We start from the raw sequence: 18361 nt of genomic DNA on the forward strand, positions 1-18361 counted from the left end.
AGAGCAAAGTTTCCTACTCTCCACTGGCAAGTAGATTTTTTTTTTTTTTTTTTTTTTTTTTTAAAAAGGTCTAGAAAGGAGGAATCCTGAAAATTAAAGTCAGTGTTCAGATACACATTTTCACCTATCCAGCACACTTTAAATGGTGCAAATATGTACACACGATATGCCTTTTACACTCAACTTTATTTTACTTGTTTTCCAGTTTCATAGAACAAGTTAGAAATTTTAATCTGAACAATTTTGTTCACAATAATATCTTTCGAGACTGTTAGTGACTTCATCTGGAGCCAGGAAATTTAGAAAGATAATTTACATAACCCCCTCCAACGCCATATTTGGCAAACATCATGCGACTAGTGTAGGCTTTTTGTTTATGAAACAGCATCAGTAATTTCAACTCAGTTTTGGGAAAGTTTGCAAATTAAGACCCAGTGCTGCAAACTCCTGTGCAAGTGATCAACTTAACACATGCAAGTTCTCCCATCCTTGTTATGCATGGATCTGATCCAACTCAAATTAAAGTCAATGGAAAGAATTTCACTGCTTTTGCTGCAAGTTGGATGGCATCCCAAATGGGTATTTGCAGAACAGAAACCTTAATGTTGCTACAATATATGGCTAAGGAAAGGGAACCCATAGTCAAAACATTTGTTTTAAATCCTAAAATAAGTTTAACTTTTTGCAGAACCATGGAAGCACTAGTGCAAGGGTTCTCAAACTGGGGGTTGGGATCCCTCAGGGGGTCGCCAGGTCATTACATGGGGGTGTTGCCAACTGTCAACCTCCACTCCAAACCCAGCTTGCCTCCAGCATTTATAATGGTGTTAAATATATTAAACAGTGTGTTTAACTTATTAGGGGGGGGTCGTACTCAGAGGCTTGCGATGTGAAAGGGGTCTCCAGTAAAAAAGTTTGAGACCCACTGCACTAGTGGCCATAACATTCTGAACTACAGAATAAAAAAAAATCAATTTAGATGTTGCAATATCTTTACAAATGTTGCCAGACTCATTTTGTAAGCATTTATTAATCAGATTTGATATACATATATATACCCCCACACACACACATATATATATATATATATATATATATATATATATACACATACACACACACACATCAGTTTACATTATGTAACTAATTATGATGTTAATGCAATACAAATACAGTAGAATCTCAGAGTTACAAACACCAGAGTTACAAACTGACCGGTCAACCACACACCTCATTTGGAACCGGAAGTACACAATCAGGCAGTGGAGGCCACACAAAAAAAGGCAAATACTGTACAGAACAGTACAGTGTTAAATGTAAACTAAAAAATAAAGGGAAAACTTAAAAAAAAATATGACAGGGTAAGGAAACTATTTCTGTGCTTGCTTCATTTAAATTAAGATGTTATAAGCAGCATTTTTCTTCTCCATAATAAAGTTTCAAAGCTGTATTAAGTCAATGTTCAGTTGTAAACTTTTGAAAGAACCCACCATCACGTTTTGTGCAGAGTTACAAACATTTCAGAGTTACTAACAACCTCCATTTTCAAGGTGTTCTTAACTCTGAGGTTCTACTGTACGTCTAAGTTACCCATTAATATAAGGCCTACCATAAAACCTCTCAAGTAAAAGATTTATCAAATTACATTTTCCCTCATGTACTTCAGGTCAGAAACTGACTAAATGTATTAAAGGCTTTCAGTGACTCAAAGTCATTGAAAAACAGAAGTTGGTCCCAAATGCACAAAGTAAAAGATAATACTGCTTTGTATGCTTGAAGCAAGAACAGTGTCTTTAATCTCTCTACAGTACCACGTTATACAAATGTTTATTAAAACAAACCTTTTCATTACACTCTTATACATAAAAATCAGGTATCTAGAATACAAGGAAGATGCTTATTTATTTTGGCACTTCTCAACTATACACACCTACTTTCAACTAAGCTTCCTGTATGTCAAAAATAAAATACTTGACTGCCTTTAATCTTTACCTCCAAGAAAACACATTTCCCAGACACCTGAACGGACGTCTAATCCATAATAATTTAATAGTAATGGAATACTTTAAATAATAGTTGTTTACATTAGTTAATGTAATGCAGAGAACCTTACTTTCTCTCAGTGTTATGAATTGCCTACATTTTCAGACATACACTTCTGATTTTCTTTACTGGGCTTGCACTCTTTGGTGCCACGCTGTAGGAAACACGGGATTGCCAGGGAAGATTAATTCAACTCTGTGACAAAAGAATGTTGCTTACCAGTAAGCGCTCTGCCACACAACAAGTTCAAGAGTGTTTTTGTAATCATTTCATGACTCACCTGACTTGGTTCAACATAGTTTTGTTATGAAGCTGCTGTGTTGTCAAAATTCAACCATGTTTGTTGTAGCCAGATCAGATAAGAGTCGTGAAATGGTTACAAAAAGAGAGAGTTGTAGCCTGGAAGGGCCCTCACTTGTAAACAGTCATAATTTGCTGAAGAAGAACTTATTTAGCCGTTTAGGCAGTTCCACAATTCACATAGTGAGAACACTAAGAAGTGCAAGTTGAGACGGCATGTCTAAACCAATGAATACACAATGATTTGGGCATAATTCAGTGCACATGCCAATTTTTTAAGTGTACAAAAGTGTCTGGCCATTCACATAACTCAAGGTGCGAAACTCTATGATAATCAGAGGATACTACCACCATATCGGTCCCACGATTCCACACATTCTCACAGATCAAAACTGGGCCCAAATGCAGTAGCAAGAATGCTCTAAAAAACACAATTTTAACTTCCATTTCTGACCTGGTGGGATCAGTCTCTTTCGACCTGCAAACAGTAACAGAAAGCTGAACCAGTATAAAAAAATATTTCTACTTTCAAAAACAGCCACAGTACAATATTTCTACAATATTGTTAGATGGCCAACATGGCTAATCTAATCATCTGCTTAACGGGGTTGGAATATTGTTGAAGCATTGTTGCAGAACACTTTCAAAGCAGTGTTATGTGATACCAGGGCATTCCGTTTGCAATCACATTTACTCGCTTTGTATAGGTTAACCTTGTAGTGTGGACATGACTTTGTGGCCGTGTCTACTCCAGGTATGGGTACCAAAAAAAAAATTCTATCAGAGCTAACACTAATTCATCAGTAAGAGCCATAACGTAAACAGGTTCCCATGGCCAGTCCCATTTAAATTAAGCCTATTGAAAGCAGAGGTAAAAACAAAGGTCTAGATACAAAAGCCCTGTCTACACCAGGGCTCCCAGCAGTTCAACTGAACAAGGTGGAAAACTCCTCCAGGGTAGGCAAGGGGTCAATAGATCGCTCCGTCATGACTTCACTGTACAGACTGCCAATGGTATCATGCCACATATGATTTTTCACTCTGGACCTCTGAACAGAGACCATTAAATACCACATCTTTAGTGAGTTGGCCGAGGTCCAAGAGCTGCAACCACAAAACCCCACAATCCCTACTCATGAGAACATTCAGCAACATTTAGAAGACTTAATCCAACCGCTGTATTGCTCGATCTTGATCAAGAAGCTCAAAAACAGCCTATCGAGTTACTGCAAGGACTTCCAGTCCTTCACACACACACCAATAGCTGCCACAACTATTCACAACAACTGAAAGAGTAGCTCTAACAACAATGCTGTCAATGCCTCTTACCTCGGCCTCCAACATAAGGGGCTTATACAGTGGTAGTTGTGACCTATCTCCTGAAAAAAACAGCTTATAGTCACGACAGTGCTCCTGGTCTAAGAGGAATAGTCTTAAAATCACTTTCGCATACAGATTTCCAGCACAGGTGTACAATAAAAGTCAGTCTGTGGGAGTTCAACACTGACAGCTAATGATAGCTAGGTCGGCGATTAAAAAAAAAACAACACCTCAATTTTGAACCTTCAGGACATGCACACAGCTAGCCCATCTAATCATATTAATTTCTTACTATCATCCTCATCTTCCATCCTACCGCTTATCATTCACTTGCTGTGTCCTATTTTGAAGGTCTTTAGAGCAGGACTATTTTCTTGTGTGTTTGTATACCATCAAATACATAATACAACCATACTCACACAGTTGAGTCTGTCCTGCTCACTCCGTATGACACACTTGAAGAGGGGCAAAGGAAAAATGTGTCAAATTTTGTTCCCCATATTACAAAATCGGGAAGGCTAGAGGCAAGTTAACTTTCCTTTTTCACACAATTAGTTGTATAATACGTTGCAGTCTTCTTCAGTTCTAAGAAGTTGCTTTCTGAAAAGTTCCAAGATGTGGAGTACAGCATAAAAGTCCTGCATTTCATTCTCTCATCCACTTAACGCATGCAAATAACTCACTACATTAATGGAAAGGCATGTGTATTAGGAAGGATGATGCAACTGAGGAGAGGCCTACACCTCCCACTTCCACAGAATGTACTCAAAATGCTCCATCACCAATGGCAATGAGATTCATGCTGCCGAGCACCCTCAACATCTTGACGCTAGCAATAACTTGTTTGTCAGACTATTTCTACAGTTTTAGATTGCACTCTGATTACATTTACTTCATTTTTGGTCGACGATTATAGGAAAGGGGATTTCTCTGATTTTTAGTAAACCTGTCACTAGAACAGAGGTGGGCAAACTACAGCCCACGGGCAACATCCGGCCTCAAGCCCCTCCTGCCCGGCCCCTGAGCTCCTGGCCCGGGAGACTAGCTCCCTCCCCCGCAACCTCAGTTCACTGCGCCGCCGACGCAATGCTCTGAGCAGCGGGGCTGCAAGCTCTTGCCAGGCAGCGCAGCTGCAGAGCCGCAGCCTGACCTGGTTGGCTCCAGCTGGGCGGCGCGGCTATAGCACCGCCAGCCACCGGTGCTCCGGGCAGTGCGGTAAGGGGGCAGGGAATGGGGGGGGGTTGGATAGAGGGGAGGGGAGTTTGGGGTGGTGGTCAGGGTGCAGGGGTGTGGATAGGGGTCAGGGCGGTCAAAGGGCAGGGAACAGGGGGATTGGATGAGGCGGCGGGCAGGCAGTCAGGAAGGAGGGGGGATTGGATGAGGCGGTGGGAGTGGTTGGGGACAGGGAGGGGTGGATGGGGTGGGGGGGCCAGCAGAGGGTAAGAAGCAGGGGGGGGGGGTCAGATACGGGGTGAGGGCCGGGCCATGCCTGGCTGTTTGGGGAGGCACAGCCTCCCCTAACCGGCCCGCCATACAATTTCGGAAACCCGATGGGGCCCTCCAGCCAAAAAGTTTGCCCACCCCTGCACTAGAGGACATTCTGAAGCAACATTTTGACAAACAATGACTTAAGAGTATTGACTAACTTTAATTGTAAGACCCTGCTAAGATCTCAAAGTTATTTGAACTGGTACAATCAAACTAGTGAAGAGGCTATATGTCAGTGGTTCTCAAACTTTTTTTCCCCCCCATGGACCACTTGAAAATTGCTGAGGGTCTTGGCGGACCACTTAATGATCTTTCCAAATGTTGTTTGTACCGTTAACTAACTATTGGCAAGCGCATTGGATAAAAGCACTATATAAAAAACCTTAATAAACTTTTTTTGTTCTACAAATAAAAGCACACAACTCATATTTTAATATCACTAGTCTCACCTTTCTAATACAATGGATGTGCCCTTTCTCCCCCGCCGCAGCAGCCCGCAACCTGGGTCTGGGAAGGAGCAGGGGAGAGAGGGAGAGACCCCCCCACAGAGCTGAGGCTGGGAAGGAGAGCTGTCTCTCCCTGTCAGCTGCAGCCCTGGAGCTGGGGAAAGTTGTCTCTTTCTCTGGCCGCCACAGCCCTGCACATCCCAAATTCCTCCCACCCCCTCTTCTCACCCCACTGCACCCTCCCACCTAACCCCTAATCCCCCCAAGGCCACCACCTCACCTTACATGTGCGTCCTCTCCAGGGTCCAGGCACCTAACTAGTGGAGCCACGCCTGCGCGGCTCCACTAATTAGGTGTGCGACCACCCAGGTGCACACCTTAGAGGGAACTATCCGCGGACCACCTGAATGGAGCTCGCGGACCACAGTTTGAGAACCTCTGCTATATGTTAATATTCCAGTAAACTATTTTCTATGTCTTGCCTCAAAATTACTATATATAAAAAAGGAAAACCCCAGTATTTCAAGTCCACAAATTTTAGAGGTTGAATTCCATTTTTATACAATATGCAGAAGTCATGGTACATTCTACTGAATTACATGCTAGATAATGAGCCCTACAGATTTTTTTTTTTTAAATCCACGCAAGCAACTACCTCTATAAAATGAAGTATTGCACTTCAAGAAAGGTTTTTAAAACTCAACAGATGAGTGTCTTTGTTTGTAAAGTGAAAACAAATATGCTAGAGAGAAATTATTTATTTACTCTAACACTACTGAGATTAAAGACTATCGAGACCGTGCAGGAGAAAAATACTCAAAACAATATTAACATCAGGGTGGATAAAAATAAAATAAATAAAAATAAAAATATCGTTTTTATTTAAATCTGTTTTTTTATAAAATGCTTTTTGAGGAAAAAAGCAATCTAAAGAGTTTTACTAAAGATAGAATGTATCTTTAAGATATCTCATCATGGAATAGGGATTATAAATTCTAATTCTATAATATGAGACAATATATTCATGTAATGTTTAAGAAAAGTTTTGTAAATGAGTTCCAATAGTTCATGGATTAGGGACCCAATCTTATGGGGTTCCACAGGCTTCCGTATAGATTATTTAGGTTTATCTTTCTATCTACCCAATGGGACTCGGTGCTCAGTCTAGAAGATACCAGAGATGCTTAGTTTTGCAGTTCTCAAACTGTGGATTTGTCTCTCCAGAAGTAACATGCTTGTTAACAGCAAAAATGTTTTAAAAATAAAGTAAATAAACAGAGGTGAGAAATAACAGACCTCAACTCTATTGTCCCTCTGCAAATTTGTGTACACAGAGTCAATCCCTTACCTCTCTCTAAAAGTGCAAAGTTTCAAAAAGTTCAATGAATAGAAGATTGTTGGGGGCGGAATAGAGCTGGACAAGGAGAAGAAGTCCGGAGATAAATGTGAGAAGTGAGGGACGTATGCTTGCTATGTTAAAATATTATATATTTGATGTTGAAGAAAAAAATCCAGAATACTTAACGTTGTTTTAGTTAAATAAAACAATTTAAATGTCTGTCTGGTGGTGTTCTCCTCCTAATACAGCATGGCAAGAAAATCCTCCAAATATTAATGATTAACCTGTTGAATTGGAGATAGTTCACCTCCCAATGACTTCATAAATACCTGCTTCAATTACTGTTGGTAAATGAAATAACCAAACAATCATTCATTTTCTGATATAGCTGTAAAACTAATCTGAAAAGTTTTCAAAATAAATCACTGTTTAAAAAATGTAGAGTGTGTACCTTCTAAAAATGAAACCTACATCTATCTCTGAGTTGTGAATAATATGTTTTAAGGTTATAACAACCAACAAGAATGCACTTATGTAGAAAACCACGATTAAATCGAGTTTTCCTGACTAGTGATTTAAATCATGATTTAAATCAAATCCACCCTCATTAACCAAAAAGAGCATTACTGTGCAAAATTGCAGCCCTAATTCTGCAAGCCCCCAAGTAAGCAATTCATATTCATTCAAGCAGTTCCATTTACCTCAACAGGACTGCTCATATGAAGAAGAATTTGCAGGACTTGACTTGTTAGTACAGCTATTATCATGACTTATAAAAACATTACAACATTCTTCAGTGTGATAAATATATTCTTCCACACTCTCTACAGATATCCCTTTTCTCCTCCATCACTATTAAAACAATTACTTGTCTAAATTACTTGGAGCACAAGTAATATTACAACACATCATACATTTTTGTACTTGTTTAGGGAAAAAAGGACAACTTTTTAAGCTTAGGTTGTTCCATTTCAAAAGTAAGTTTTGTATAACAACCTTTATTCCCTTTTCAAACAAAATAAACTCTGAAAATTTAATCAGAATTAAATTAAATTATTTAATTTACCTGTCCATACAGTCGACAACAGCGCCCTAACTGGATATCGCTATTGCTTTTACAAATCATATGAAGTAATTGAAAAAAATAAGCTTAATCACTAAAATTATTTTGAAGTCAATGAAAAGATGAAAAGCATGTTGCCATGGAATGTAGTTATTTACGATACTGCTCTTTTTCTTCTAATGGGGAAAGCAGGACTTCATTCTGAGCATTTTAGATTGAACAGCAGTTTACTGAATGTAAGGGAATTCTAGGGTTGACCACAACCAGGATATGGCTACACGGCCAAAACTACACACCAGCTAGCTTGAATCCAGGTAACTATGGCAATAAAGAAAGTGTGTATCAGAGCTACTATTGTCTTCTCAAGTCTGCAGACAACCTGAAACTCCGGCTCAGTTGAGTGAAGCTCTGAGCCACCTCACCAACACTAATCACACTGGTGTGTGTGTTAAAAGCTATATTTTAGCTTAACAACATTTTATCATTAACTATTTCATTGCTGATCACCTTAGACAGATGGGTGAGATTTTTAAAGTTGCTACAATGAGAAAAATGCAAAGGAAGGAAAGAGAACTTAGAGGAATTCAGACTAGATATAAGGCCTAAGTTTTAAACAGTGAGGGTAATTAACCACTAGAACAACTGATTGGGATTCATAGTGGATTCTCCATCACTGGCTATTTTTAAATCAAGGCTGGATTTTTTTTTTTTTTTTTTTTTTTTTTTTTTAAAAGATGCTCTAGGAATTATTTTGGGGAAATTCTATGCCTGTGTTACACAGGAGCTCATACTAGATGATCAATGGTCCCTTCTGGCCTTGGAATCTATGCTGAATGTGACAATAAGATATCGAATAATGGTAATAAATAAAAGTTTAGTTACTAGATAAAAGGCCAGGTTGGTTCCCCCGGATCTTTGTACAAACTCCCACTGACATTAGTGCAGTGGTCCCCAAATTTTTTCAGTCACACCTCCCCTTGCCCAGTCTGCACCCCCACCCCGGGTGCCACGATCGATTGCCAGGGCCAGGAATGGGGCCAGAGCTTGGAGCGGGAGCCAGGGACCGATACAGATCTCGGGCCGTGGCCAGGAGCTGAGCCGGGGCTGGGTGGTACTCCTTCCCCTGTCCTTGTGAGGGCTGACCTGGACCCCACTGCACCCCTCCCCCCGAACGTTTCTCTGCACCCTCCTCAGGAGGCACGCCCCATAGTTTGGGGACCACTGCCTTAGTGAGAGATTGACTGTTAATCAAGGACGTATGTAACCCTAAGTTTATATCCCAGCCCACAACTCATAATTAAAAATGGAATTCAGTCCTCTTTACAGAATGAACAACACTCCTGCCATCAATGCATATTAGAAAAAAAAAAAATTTTACCTTCTCAATTCTGAATGACACAAGGGAGGAAACTAATCCAATTTCCTCCTCATGCCAAGCCTCTACAGCTCAGTTTTGATTTAGAATTTAAGTGGCTCCATCTACCTAGCTTTGTTTGCAACACTAACCTCTTAAACCCTTTGTGGCAGTGGTCACTCAGGGCAGGTCTACACTATGTCCGGGATCGACACTCTGAGATCTAAATCAACCGCCGGTGGATTGCAGGTCTAGTAAAGACCCGCCAAATTGACTGCAAATCGTTCTCCAGTCGACCCCTGTACTCTACCCCCGACGAGAAGAGTAAGGTAAGTCGACAGGGTGTAGACCCCACGGTAACTTGACCTAAGGTACGTCGACTCAAGCTACAACTCCAGTTCAAGCCCAGAAGTCTATACAGCAATGATACAGCCCCGCAACCCAAGCCTCTTGAGCTCGAGTCGACTGGCACAGACCAGCCGCAGGTTTATCTTTGCTTTGTAGACATACTCTAAGTCTACTTATAAGGCCTAGTTCCACCAGGAGGCAATAATCAGCCACCCCAATGTGAAGAGCATAACTAACTGGTGTTTTAGCCTCCATCACCTGCAAGTAAGGGATAAGTCCCATCACACCCCTCTAAGAGCCATGTGATACATTTTCCATGTAAAAAAAAAGAATGTGGGGTTGATGCAATTAGTGATTCATATTCAGCACACCGTGGACTGCCGGATTCAGTATAAATGCCATTTAGAGCCAGTAACTAATACTCAAAACAAACCCCTGGAAATATACAGTTTTTAATTAGTCGACCCAGAGTACAGGAAGCCATTGAAGTGGGCGGTCATAACGGAAATAAGATTCTCATTTTGCACTCAACTCCTTAACCACTCTTCAATTAAAAGTTAACTCTAAAAATAATTAAAATTATAGTTTAAATTCAGAGCTAAAGATGCTACTTTCTCATATTGTTGTGCCCAAGCACTATAGATCATCTGTAGCAACACCACATACTAATGAGACCCATGAAAAATAATGTTCAAAGAAACACACCTCTCACAGAATCATAGGACTGAAAGGGAACCCGAGAGATCATCTAGTCGACTCCAGTCCCCTGCACTCACGGCAGGATTGAGTACTATCTAGACCATTCCTGACAGGTGTTTGTCCAACCTGCTCTTAAAATTCTCCAATGATGGAGATTCTACAACCTCCCTAGGCAATTTATCCCATTATTTAACTACCCTGACAGGAAGTTTTTCCTAATGTGCAACCTAAACTGCCTTTGCTACAATTTAAGACCATTGCTTCTTGTCCTAGCCTCGGAGGTTAAGAAGAACAATTTTTCTCTGTCCTCCTTGTAACAAGCTTTTATATACTTGAAAACTGTTATGTCCCCTCTCAGTATTCTCTTCTCCAGACTAAACAAACCTAGTTTTTTTCAATCATCCCTCACATCATGTTTTCTAGACCTTTAATCATTTTTGTTGCTCTCCTCTGGACTTTCTCCAATTTGTCCACATCTTTCCTGAAATGTGACACCCAGAACTGGACACAATACTCCAGATGAGGCCTAATCAGTGTGGACTAGAGCGGAAGAATTACTTCTCCAGTCTTGCTTACAACACTCCTGCTATTACATCCCAGAATGATGTTTGCTTTTTTTGCAAAAGTGTTACACTGTTGACTCATTTAGCTTGTGAACCCCAGATCCTAGGCAGTCATTTCCCATTTTGTGTGTGCACGTTTGTTCCTTCCTAAGTTAGGGTGACCAGACAGCAAGTGTGAAAAATCGGGACAGGGGGTGGGGGGGTAATAGGCGCCTATAGAAGAAAAAGCCCCAAATATCGGGACTGTCCCTATAAAATAGGGACATCTGGTCACCCTATCCTAAGTGGAGTGTTTTGCATTTGTCCTTATTGAATTTCATCCTATTTACTTCAAACCATTTCTCCAGTTTGTCCAAAACATTTTGAAATTTAATCCTAGCCTCCAAAGCACTTGCAACCCCTTTCAGCTCAGTATCGTCCACAAACGTTAAGTGTACACTCTATGCCATTATAAATCATAGATGAAGATATTGAACAGAACCAGACCCAAAACTGATCCCTGCAGGACCCCACTGGATATGCCCTTCCAGCTTGACTGTGAACCCACTGATAACTACTCTCTGGGAATGGTTTTCCAACCAGTTATGCACCTACATTTTAGTAGCTCCACCTAGGTTGCATTTCCCTAGTTTGTTTATGAAAAGATCATGCAAGACACTATCAAAAGCCTTAAAGTCAAGATATACCACATCAACTGCTGCCCCCCATCCAAAACGCTTGTTAAGCCTGTCAAAGAAAGCTATTGTGTTGGTTTGACATGATTTGTTCTTGACAAATCCATACTGACTGTTACTTATTACGTTATCTTCTAGATGTTCGCAAATTGATTGCACAATATTTGCCCCTTTCCAATCCTCTGGAACCATTCTGGTCTTCCATGACTTTTCAAAGATAATCATTAATGGCTCAGATATCTTCTCAGTCAGCTCCTTGACTATTCTAGGATGTATTTCATCAGGCCTTGGTGACTTTAAGACATCTAACTTGTCTAAGGCTATGTCTACACTAGCACTTTTGTCAGTAAAGCTTTTTTCACACCCTGAGCGACATAAGTTACATTGACAGATGTGCTGGCGTAGATAGCACCATGTCAGTGGGAGACGCTCTCCCGCTGCTATAGCTGCTGCCGCTCGTCGGGGGTGGTTAAATTATGCCAACAGGAGAACTACATACACAGGAGATCTTACCTTGCATTGGTACAGCAGTGCCACTGTAAGGTCTCTGGTGTAGACATAGCCTTTGTAATTTTTAACTTGTTCTTTCCCTATATTAGCCACTGATCCTACCACATTTTCATTGGCATTCACTATGTTAGATTCACTACTAACCTTTCTGGTGAAAACTGAAACAAAAAAGTAATTTAGCACTTCTGCCATTTCCACATTTTCTGTTATCATTTTTCCCCCTCTCATCTCTGAAGTCCATCACTACCAATACCCAATTAAACTGCACAAATCTTGAAGTTGAGCAAGTATTTGAGTTTCTTATTTGGGAAAAGGGAGGAAGTAGTCAAAAATTTGTTTATCAGTTTAATTTTAGTCTCACTTCCCTAATTGTGTTAATTCATCTTGTTTTAATGTAAAATGTTAGATGCATTACAAACTCAAATAACTTATTTGGCAGTATTCGACATCAGTCTCTAGAGTAACCCAACAAATTTAATGAATATGAAGTCTTATGATGCTTCTAGACCATTATGGTCAATTTAGTCAATGTATTAAAGGAATCCTTAATCCATAGTTCCAGGTATGTGCAGTAGCTTTGCTTACTAAAAATACTTCTGAAGTCAAGGATTAAAATCAGTAGCTGGGCAGCAGCCATATTTCTAAATAAAGTGGGACATTTTAGACTAAAAAAAGTAGCCAAGTAGTACTTACTAGGAGTGCAATTCATTGTTCCCGAACATAGAAAAATATCATTAAGTATTCACAAAACCAAGAGAGAAAAAAGCAACTGAAAGTAATAGTCTTTCTTTTGCCTTATTTTAAATGTATAATGATTAAGTCTTTTTTCTTGAATTGCTTTCAGAATAACACAGTGGTTCTCAAACTTTTTTACTGGAGACCGCTTTCACACAGGAAGCCTCTGAGTGCGACCCCCCCTTATAAATTAAAAACATGTTTTTATATATTTAACACCATTATAAATGTTGGAGGCAAAGCAGGGTTTGCGGTGGAGGCTGACAGCTCGCGACCCCCCATGTAATAGCCTTGTGACCCCTTGAGGGGCCCCAACCCCCAGTTTGAGAACCCCTGGAATAACGCATCACATTTAAAATTAGACTGTTTCAACAGATCAAATATACGCTTCAATAAACAAATTACAGAAATGCTATCAAACTTAGTCATGTTGACAAACGGAAGATTCAGGCAGTTTTACAAAAAAAATTTAGTAATCATATCGAACTGTTTCAAACCTCTTTAAATTTAACCATTTATTCATAGATTTGATTAGAGGTAAGTAGCTGCCCTGGATGAACTAAAAAGACAAGGTGGGTGAAAATGTCTTTTATACAACCAACTTCTGTTGATGAAAGGGACATGTTTTCAACCTACACAGAGCTCTTTTTTCAGGTCTGGGAAAATACAACTAAATACAAGGTGGAACTTAGTTTAGCATAGTAGTCAACACACACTTTAAGGCCAGGGCTACACAACAGACCTACCGACCTATATCCACACCACTGAGCGACATAGTTAAAATGGCCTAACCCCCTATCTAGACACCACTATGTTGTTGGGAGAGTTTCTCCCGCCAACATAGCTACCGCCTCTCAGGGAGGTGGATGAAACTACACAAATGGTAGAAGTTCTCCCGTCGGCGTAAGAGCATCTTCACTAATGTGCTACAGCTGCACTGCTGTAGCAGTGTCTGTGAAGACAAGCCCTAAGATGTTTCCCAGACCTGAAGAAGAGCTGTGTAGCTCGAAAGCTTGTCTCTTTCATCAACAGAAGTTGGTCCAATAAGAGATATTACCTCATCCACCCTGTCTCTAAAATCTATGGGACCAACATGGCTACAACAACACTGAAAACAACTTTAAACAGATCACATTTATGCAAAGCCCTCAAATTAAGCAGGGCCGCCCAGATGATTCAGGGGGCCTGGGGCAAAGCAATTTTGGGGGCCCCTTCCATAAAAAAAAGTTGCAATACTATAGAATACTATATTCTCGCGGTGGCCCTTGCGGGGCCTGGGGCAAATTGCCCCACTTATTCCCCCCCCCGGTAGCCCTGAAATTAAGTAGTAATAAATATTTGATTACTTATCTTCCATTTGCTATGTTTATTCAAATGTCTTCATGGAAACCCACAGGAGATGAGAGTAACAATAAATGGCGTACCAATTAAGGATTGTATTTAACGGAAACGTCATACTGATTTGACCAGCCAACATCTATCTGTTCTTTTTAAAAACTTCATATATACAATGTGGCCAGGAACTGAATGCTGGTGTAAATCCTATATACTATTGCATTTGTCTAGAAATCCTTGTATTTATATAGTGCTTAGGCCCAGATGTTGCAACATAACACACAGGCAGATCCCCACACTCACATGGAGACCCACTGAATTCAAGGGTATTCCACATTTGCACAGGGGTCTGTCCACACACACCAGGCTGGTCTGTATAGGCAATGTACATCAATAGATATATATGCAGCTCCAAAGAAATCCCTCTTCTGGCAACTGGCATTTACTGAGCTATAGAACATATAGTTGCTTCAAGGGATAAGTTGCAACATGCATCATGAATTTTTACACACTATATACTTAAGCACTCTCTCTTTTTAAAGAGTTAGCAGGGTAGTTTAAAAGAGACACAATCCCTGCATGATTGTCACAACCCCCCAAAAAACCCAACCAAGTTTACACAAATGTAATCATTTCTTTCAAGAAAAAAATCTGTCCTGCAAAATACTGTGCACAAACCCCAAATAAATCCCTAAACCCAAATATTTATTTCCACACAGCTACCCAGGATTTGGGGGGTTTAGTTTGAATATAGGGTGATTTATAAGTGAAGTGAAACAACAAATCCAGACAACTAAAGACTATGGGCCCAACCCTGTTCCCATTTAAGCGAGTGAGAGGTTTACCTGCGGCTGCCACAACCACAGGGTCCTTTCGAAGTGACAATAAATACAGGGGAGCTCGCTCGCTCCCCTCCAGTCACAATTCACTCCCATAACCGATACTGTCAAGTTACAGGGAGTCTCCCCCCTCCTGCAGCCCAACACTCACATCCCCGCTGCGCGGAACCCCCGGGCCAGGCGGCCAGGGCAGCAGGGGGCTCCAGGCACTCGGTACGCCCCCTACGGGGAGGCAGGACTGGAGTCCCGCCCGCTGGCACTGCCTGCAGCGGGGCTAGGGGTGAGTAACCACCGGCCCGGGATGGGCACGGAGCACCTACAACTCCCAGCGCTGTCGCGCCCGAGCCCCCCCATTGCCGCCCCGCACGGGGCTGGGGCCAGCGCCGGCACCTTGCCCTGCGGAGATGCGAGGGAAACGCGTCCCCACCGACCTCCCCCAGGAGCAAACTCCCGCGGACGAAGCTTGTCGGTCGAGATCCCGCACCCGAGGACGGGGTCGAGATCCCGCACCCGAGGACGGGGTCGCGCCCTCCCCACCCCCACAGGGGCAGCTCCCGCGCCAGCCCGGCGACACGGGCTCCCAACATGGCCGCGGAGCAGCGGCGAGAGCCCGCAAGGAAAGTTTGCCCGTCGCCGCCCGCCTGGCTCCTGCCACAGCCGAGCCTGCCGGTGCCTCGAGGACCGCGCTACTTACCCAGGGGGAGCCGGCCCGGCGCGCGCAGCTCTCTCCGCTCGGGCCCCAGCTGCGCTCGCTCCTGCTAACTGCCAGCCGCGTCCCACACTCGCCCAGCCGCGCTCACACATAACCGTCCCTGGCCGCAGCTGCGGGAGGACGGGCTCCAGGGGCCCCGCCCCAGCCCTTGGGATCTAGGGGGAGGGGCCGCCGCCATCGCCATCTTGGGAGAGGAGGGGAAGGGCTTCGCAGCGCTTGGCTGGGTGTGGGGACGAAGAAGCTCAGGAGCTTCCCACCGGGCTCTGAGCTGTGGGGAATGGGCGAAAGAGTCAACCCCCTCTTCCCACACTCACTGGAGAGTCTCCACCCTCCTCACAGACCTGCCTGCCCCCCCCCCCCCACTGGAGAGTCCTCCCTAGAGCCCTGCCCCTTCACTCTCTGGAGACTCTCCACCCGCCCCACAGACCTGCCTGTCCCCCCATCCCCAAATTTGCCTGCCCCCACCCCTTCACTCTCCGGGGAGTCCCCCCTACACTCATTGGAGAGAATCCCCTGTACAGAGCTGCCCTTCCCCAGCTCCCTCACTTGTAAAGACTCCCCCAGTGCAGACCTTACCCCAAGTCTCCTCATTGGTTGATGCAAATCCTTCCTTATTGTGGATTATTAAATTGAGTGTTTTCAAAGTCTTCCTTTAGGGAGGGTTCCTCTTGATGCGGGTGAGTCAACGAACTATTTACAGTGTTTCGGATTGTTCCCACAGCTCATGAGATGACTCTGTATACTTCTGGGAAAATATCATGTTTGAGTTGAATCCCAACCCGATTTTAGTGTGGAGCAAATAAAAACAGTGTGAACAACTTCCGTCAGTTCTAAACTTCGGAAAGAAGTGGATTATTTTGATAAACAAGACACAATTAAACCTGATCTGCATCTTCTGCTCCTCTGACCACATCTTACCCTTACTTCACTTCTATGCAGGCTTCTTTCCTCATTAAATCTAATGAGACTCTTAGCCCTGTCGTCATCTCCTCCTGCTTTCTTTGATCTCCATGTGATTCTCTTCTGACTGCTCTTTTTGTCTCTTTTGCCTACTCTAGATCTAGACTCCGACTCTTTGCATTTCAGTGCATACAGTTGCAACAGACTAATACTAAATTATGCCAGCCTCCCTCCCCTCTTCAGTAAAAATGATGATGATCCAGCCACCTTTTCTGAAATAATTGTTCTGTGAAGCACTCACGCAATTCTATGAGTTGTACAAGCTGAGCCCTGAGGTTGTAAGACTCTTGAGGCAGAGATTTATTAACTATTCAGCACACTTCATCTACTGCAATGTTTTTCAGCCTTTTCCATACTGGGATCCTGCTCTCATCTAGCCAGGATCTATCTGGCACCCTCCTCCCATTTTGCAATATGGGAAAGGCAGAGAGTAATTGCATCACCCTTACAGCTAGTCAGAGTCCCCAAGCTAGGAACTCGTGATATATTGCAGTGTTTCTCAGCTGATGGTGGGGAGCAGCCCCCAGGGAGGATCATGAAAGGCAATTGGGCGGTGGGTGGGACATGAAGCATTGCAAATTTTATTGCAAATCTAATGCAAAAAATATCTTCTTCCCTCACTTCCTGCACATCCTTATCCTTCCACATCAAGTATTCTCCGTCAACCTCGTGAAACACACACACATTATATAGGCAGATCACTGTTGTCAATGATAAATTTACTGTCACAGTAAAAAGTGGAAGGGGGTCCTGAATTTTTTTTATTTTGAATAAGCGCTCGCCGACCTGATCTATTGTATTGCACCCTGTATACTAAAATGCTGCATAAAGGATCTCATTTTCCCAATAGAATCCTTTACTCCTGTTTTAAATGACTACTTCAGTTGCCCACCCAAGTTTTTCAGTACAACATTTTCAATCTTTTTTTCTGGCGACCCAGTTGAAGAAAATTGTTGATGCCCGCAACCCAGCGGAGCTGGGGATGAGGGGGTTGAGATATGGGAGGGGCTCAGGGCTGGAGCAGAGGGTTGGGGTGTGGAGGTGAGAGATGGGGCCAGGAATGAGGGGTTCACAGTGTGGGAGGGGGCTCTGGGCTAAGGTAGGGGGTTGGGTGCAGGAGGGGACTCTTTTCAGCCTTTCAGTTGGATTTGGGAGGGCCTCAGGGCTGGGGCAGAGGGTTGGGGTAAGGGAGGGGGTCACAGCTCTGGGGTGGGGCCGGGGATGAGGGGTTTGGGGTGCAGGAAGGGGCTATGGCTTTGGGGGGGCTCAGGGCTGGAGCAGGGGATTGGGGCACGGGCTTACCTCGGGCAGCTCCTGGTCAGCGGTGGAGCAGGGGTGCTAAGGCAGGCTTTCTGCCTGTCCTGGCACCGTGAACCGCACTGTGCTCCAGAAGCGGCCAGCAGCATGTCCGGCTCCTAGGCGGAGGAGCGCAAGCGGGTCTGTTCGGCTTTTGCCCAAAGGCACCGCCCCCCCTCCCAGCACCCATTGATCGGAGTATGGAGCCTGTGCTCGGGGCGGGGGCAGCGCGCGGAGCCCCTTAGCCCCCCCGCCTAGGAGCCAGACCTGCTGCTGGCCGCTTCCGGGGCGCACGGTGTCAGAACAGGTAGGGACTAGCCTGCCTTAGCTGGGCAGT

At 43.3% G+C, this 18361-nt stretch overlaps 1 protein-coding gene across 1 annotated transcript in view; it reads right to left on the minus strand.

The window, feature by feature from the left end:
• The window catches only part of PLEKHF2 (pleckstrin homology and FYVE domain containing 2), a 35731-nt gene extending 19902 nt beyond the window's left edge, over positions 1-15829 (minus strand). Inside the window, exon 1 of the mRNA XM_065398736.1 lies at positions 15751-15829. The gene's annotated coding sequence lies outside the window, so the exon portion shown is untranslated. The remainder of the gene's footprint in view (positions 1-15750) is intronic.
• Positions 15830-18361: the final 2532 nt, after the last annotated feature.

This window comes from Emys orbicularis, chromosome 2 (genome assembly GCF_028017835.1).
Source record: "Emys orbicularis isolate rEmyOrb1 chromosome 2, rEmyOrb1.hap1, whole genome shotgun sequence".
NCBI classification, from domain to species: domain Eukaryota; kingdom Metazoa; phylum Chordata; order Testudines; family Emydidae; genus Emys; species Emys orbicularis.